The following is a 5,997-nucleotide window of genomic DNA, read 5'->3' as shown; positions in this document are numbered from 1 at the left end:
ATCTATCTATCTATCTATCTATCTATCTATCTATCTATCTATCTATCTATCTATCTATCTATCTATCAAGACAGGGTCTTGCTCTGTCACCCAGGCTGGAGTGCAGTGGTGCGATCATAGCTCACTGCAGCCTTGAAATCCTGGGCTCAAGTCATCCTACCGCCTCAGTCTCCCAAACAGCCGGGACTTATAGGCACATGTCACTATGCCCGGCTAATTTTTAATTTTATTCTTAGAGACAGAGTCTCACTATATTACCCAGGCTGGTCTCAAACTCCTGACTTCAGGAACGGCTTCAAGTGATCCTCCCACTTTGGGAGGCCAAAATGAGAGGCTTACAGGTGTGAGCAACTGTACCTGGCCAGAAAAAGTTATTAATGTTAGACTTACGTGATTGTCTATGTAAAGCACACAAGATAAACTATTATTAGCATTGATAGATTCGCGTGAATTGCTAGTAACATTTACAGTAGTCTCGCCTTATCTGTGGGTACGGGATCCAAGACTCACCACTCAGTGCCTGAAACTGCAAATAGTACCAAACCCTGCATAATACTATGCTTTTTAAATCTGATAACTGAGACAGCTACAAGTGACTAATGGGAAGGTAGTATCTACAGCAAGCAGAGCCAGGATGGTGTGAGATTTTATCATGCTACTCAGAACTGCTCACAAGTTAAAACTCATGAATTGTTTCTGGAATTTTCCATTTAATATTTTCAGACTGCAGTTGACCTCTGATAACTGAGGTAAGCAAAACTATGGATAAAGGGGAACTACTGTGTGTAGAAGAAGAGGCCATGAATAGCTAAGGTAATTTCGAAGAACAAGATTTTGGATTTGTTCTACCAGATATAAAGATTCCTGGGACAAATGATTATCTACAAGAAGAAATAGGAAGAGGCAGATTCTGAAAAAAAAAAGAAATTTTCATAGATCTGAATGGGAAAACTTTAAAATACTGAGAAAGAACAAATAAACTTTGACTAGCAACTCCACTTCTGGACATGTATATATTTAGCTTATTTCTGTCTGTATAATTTTATATATAATTATAAAGTGAAAAAAGGTAAATATGTTAAATATTCATTTGTAGGAGAACAGTTACATGGATAAAAGTATAGAATGACTTCATTGTATTAAATAAGTATGTCTACATAGTGCATAGAAGGAGTATTTGAAAACTGAAACCAATCTTGGGTTATAACATTGCAGATTGTTTTAAAAAGAGACTTGGGAGCCAAGACCAAATCCTGGTTTTACTATTTATTAATCTGTATAGCCACAGACAAGCTATTAAAACTCCCTTATTTCTCAGTTTTTTCATTCATGAAGTGGGTACAGTACCTAAAGGTTTGTGTTGAGGATTAAGTAACTGAATTGTGCCTTGTACATACTTCAGGGCTCCCCGAATGTTTGCTGTTGTGACTGACAGAGGAACTGGGTGGGAGTGGGGAAGGGGGAATTTTGCTGCTGCTTTGATGCTTATTTTTTATCTTAATTAAGAAAAACGTATTTGTAATAAAATATATATTTTTTTAAAGTAGGAATTTATGGGTTCCAGTCAACAAAGCAACAATATTCACTCTTGAGGCTTTCCTTCAGGTTTTGAACTATTTTCTATTTAGTTCCACCTTAAATATCTGACAGAAAAAGATGAATGAAGAACTGTCTAAAGTGTATGTGGAATCCATGGCTCATGCCTGTAATCCCAGCACTTTCGGAGGCTGAGGTGGGTGGATCAGTTAAGGCCAGGAGTTCAACAACAGCCTGTCCAACATGGCAAAACCCTATCTCTACTAAAAATACAAAAATTAGCTGGGCATGGTGGTGCGCACCTATAGTCCTAGCTACTGGGGAGACTGAGGCACGAGAATCACTTGAACCCAGGAGGCAGAGGTTGCAGTGAGCCGAGGTCAGCCGAGATCACACCACTGCCCTCCAGCCTGGGTGACAGAGTGAGACTCCATTTAAACAACAACAAAAAACAGTATATGTAATCCATTTATTCCTTGTCATGTAAACACTGGAACTTACTCTCTTCAATTTCACATGATTTATTTCTCTGCTGTCTATTGGAAGAGATAAGAATAAGCAAATTCTATGATTGCTAGGAGGAAATGGTATAAATAAGATATCCTAGCATAGGAACCATTCACGTTGAAAATTTAGATCTCCAATAAGTGCTCAAATCAGCTCTCAGGCCACACTTGAACTCAAAATTTTCAGTCTTGAATAAGCATCAAAATCTTAAGTTTATTTTCCATGTAATTTTTAAATTGTAATATGTTTACATTAAAGTTAAATTAAGTACATTTAATGGATTTTTATATTAACACCTACATAATGACCCAGGTCGAGATGGAGAAAATCTGTGTTACTCCAGGTCATGTTCTTCTCAATCAGTACCCCTAGAAGGAATTACTATTCTAACACTCAATTAGTTTTGCCTGTTCTTAAGCTTAATTTGTTCCAGTAAATCTGATAAGTTAGATGATATAGGAAAATACAGCTTAAAACTGACAGAAGAAATCCCCAAATCTTATATCTATTAATGAGAATGAATCTGTAATTGAAAATCTTTCCACCAAAAAAAAAATATAATTGCAGCCTCAGAATGCTTTGCTGATGAATTCTTCTGAAAAAAATAATTTTTTATACACCCTGAGATTAGAGATAGAAGGAACATGTTCCAACTGGTTTTCTGAGTTTAGCACAACTCTTAACACCAAAACCTGACATGGGACTTTACAAAAATGTTACAAGTCAATATTTCTCTTGAACATCCTTAAAAAAAAGTTGGAAAATCCAGAGGTTTTTTTTTTTGTTGTTGTTTTTGAGACGGAGTCTCACTCTTGTCACCCAGGTTGTAGTGCAGTGGCGCGATCTAGGCTCACTGCAACCTCCACCTCCCGGGGTTCAAGAGATTCTCCTGCCTCAGCCTCCCGAGTAGTTAGGATTACAGGTGTGCACCACCACGCCCAGCTAATTCTTGTACTTTTAGTAGACATGGGGTTTCCCCATGTTGGCCAGGCTGGTCTCAAGTTCCTGACCTCAAGTGATCCACCTGCCTCGGCCTCCCAAAGTGCTGGGATTACAGGTGTGAGCCACTGTGCCTGGCCAAGAGATTTTGTTTGTTTGTTTGAGACACAGTCTTGCTCTGATGTGCAGTGGTGCAATCTCGGCTCACTGCAACCTCCACCTCCCTGGTTCAAGTGATTCCTCTGCCTCAGCCTCCCTAGTAGCTGGGGGTACAGGCACATGCCACAATGCCCAGCTAATGTTTTTTGTATTTTTAGTAGAGACGAGGTTTCACCATGTTGGCCAGGCTAGTTTCTAACTCCTGACCTCAGGTGATCCACCCGCCTTGGCCTCCCAAAGTGCTAGGATTACAGGCCTGACTCACCACGCCCAGCGAAAATTTTGTTTTTCTTTTTAAAGGATGATATATCAGGACCACATGGGATTTATTCAGGAATGCAGGGTTGGGTAAACATTCAGAAATCAATGTAATTTACCACTTTCACTGAATAAGGGAGAAAAATCATGTGATAATCTCAAATTCAGAAACTATAAAAGTAAACACCCACTTATGATAAAAACTCTCAGCAGACTAGAAATACAAGGAACATAGATGATCTGATGGAAGACGTCTATAAAAATCCTATAGTTAACGTACCTGAAGAGGAAATACTGAGCACTCTCTCCCTTCGGTCCAGAACAAGATAAGGATATTTACTATCACTGTTTCTTGTCAATATTTTACTAAAGGTTTGAGCCATAAGGTAAGGAGAAAAAAATATATAAAGATTGTAGGCTGAGCACAGTGGCTTACACCTGTAATCTCAGCACTTTGGGAGGCCGAGGTGTGATGATTGCTTGAGCCCAGGAATTTGATCCAGGCTGCAGTGAACTATCATTGCGTCACTGCAGCCTGGGTGACCCGGCGAGACCCTGTCTCTCAAAAAAGAAGTAATTGGAAAGGAAGAAATAAAGCTGTGTTTATATGTAGATTACATGATTGTATTCATAGAAAATCCAAAAGAACCTACAAACAATAAACTTATTTAGAAAGAAACTAAATAAAAGATCAACATACAAAAATTAATTATATTTATATGGATTAGCACAAAGAATTGGAAAATGAAACTCAGTAAACACTGCTTACATTACTGTCAAAAACAAATACTAAGAAATATACCTTAGAAAGATGTACTTCACTAAAAACTACAAAATATTGCTGAGAAGGTAAAGAAGACCTAAAAAATATATATATATGTGTATATATATATATATAGCAATATTTTGTATTCTATATATTTTATATGTGTGTACAGTGTTTATATATAGTGGTTTTAGTTTATATATAGTATAGAGTACATATAGGGACAGTACATATATATACACACATATATACAGACTATATATACATATATATAGAGAGAGACACACACAGACAGAGTGCTTACATATATAAATACACACTGTCCCCTGGTATCTGTGGGAGATTGGTTCCAGGACCCTCTAGGATTCCAAAATTCACAGATGTCCAAGGCCCTTATATAAAATGATGTAGTATTTCCATATAACCTATGCTCATCCTCCTGTATTCTTTAAATCATGTCTAGATTACTTACAGTACCTGATACAAACTGCTATGTAAATATTTGTTATACCATATTGTTTAGAGAATGACAAGGAAAAAAAGGCTGTACATATTCAGTACGGATGAAACCATCCATTTTTTTTTCCTGAATGTTTTTGAGCTGCAGTTGGTTGAATCCATGGACGCGATGGCTGACAATGTGTATACGGTCATGCGCCACATAATGACATTTCCACATTTCAGTCAATGATGGACCACATATATGACACTGTCCCATAAGATTATAATGGAGCTGTGGGATAAAGTAAGTACTTGATGGCTCTGAGGAATCTGTGTGACTTGGGCATTGTAGACCCATACCCACCATCATGTGACATTAAAGGATCATATACAGCACAATTGAACATACCACAGTGTTGGGTCCAACATATAAAGAAGTTGTCAGCAGAGGAAATTACTATTCGACTTAGTCACAAGCCACCTCAACATCTTTATTTTCTAAGCTTTGTTGGAGTACATTATATGAGAATTAATTTGCAACATGTTGTCTGTTTTAGCAGTAATACACTTCTTTTTTTTTCTTTATGAGATGGAGTCTCCCTCTGTCGCCCAGGGCGTGATCTCGGCTCACTGCAACCTCCATCTCCTGGTTTCAAGCAATTCTTGCACTTCAGCCTCCTGAGTAGCTTGCAAGCGCAGGCCACCACGCCCAGCTAATTTTTGTATTTTTAGTAGAGACAGGGTTTCACCATGTTGGTCAGGCTGGTCTGAAACTCTTGGCCTCAAGTGATCCAGCCACCTTGGCCTCCCAAAATGTTGGGATAACAGATGTGAGCCACCATGTCTGGCCCATAATGCTTTTATCCATGTTTAAAAAAGAAGGAATTTGGCCAGGCGTGGTGGCTCGCACCTGTAATCCCAGCACTTTGGGAGGCCGAGGTGGGAGGATCACGAGATCAGGAGTTCCAGACCAGCCTGGCCAACATGGTGAAACCCTGTCTCTACTAAAAATACAAAAATTAGCTGGGCATGATGGCAGGCGCCTGTAATCCCAGCTACTCGGGAGGCTGAGGCAGGAGAATCACTTGAGCTGGGGGGGCAGAGGTTGCAGTGAGCCGGGATCGAGTCACTGCACTCCAGCTTGGGCAACATAGCAAGACTCCATCTCAAAAGAAAAAAAAAAAAAAGAAGGAATTCGATTAAAGACAAGCCATCTAATGTAATTAACCAAGGGAAAAGCTTTCAGGACTTTCAAATGTTAACTGTTTTTCCCCTTCCTGTCTGGAGCTATAAAGCTCCACTGAGTTAGGAATGACTTACACATTTTGTTTTGAACACCTAAGGGATGCTTTTCTGATATTTATATTGCCATAATTTTACTTGAATGCTTT

Source organism: Colobus angolensis, unplaced genomic scaffold, assembly GCF_000951035.1.
Source record: "Colobus angolensis palliatus isolate OR3802 unplaced genomic scaffold, Cang.pa_1.0 Scaffold232, whole genome shotgun sequence".
Taxonomy (NCBI): Eukaryota; Metazoa; Chordata; class Mammalia; order Primates; family Cercopithecidae; genus Colobus; species Colobus angolensis.
Note: the sequence above shows the minus strand (reverse complement) of the source record.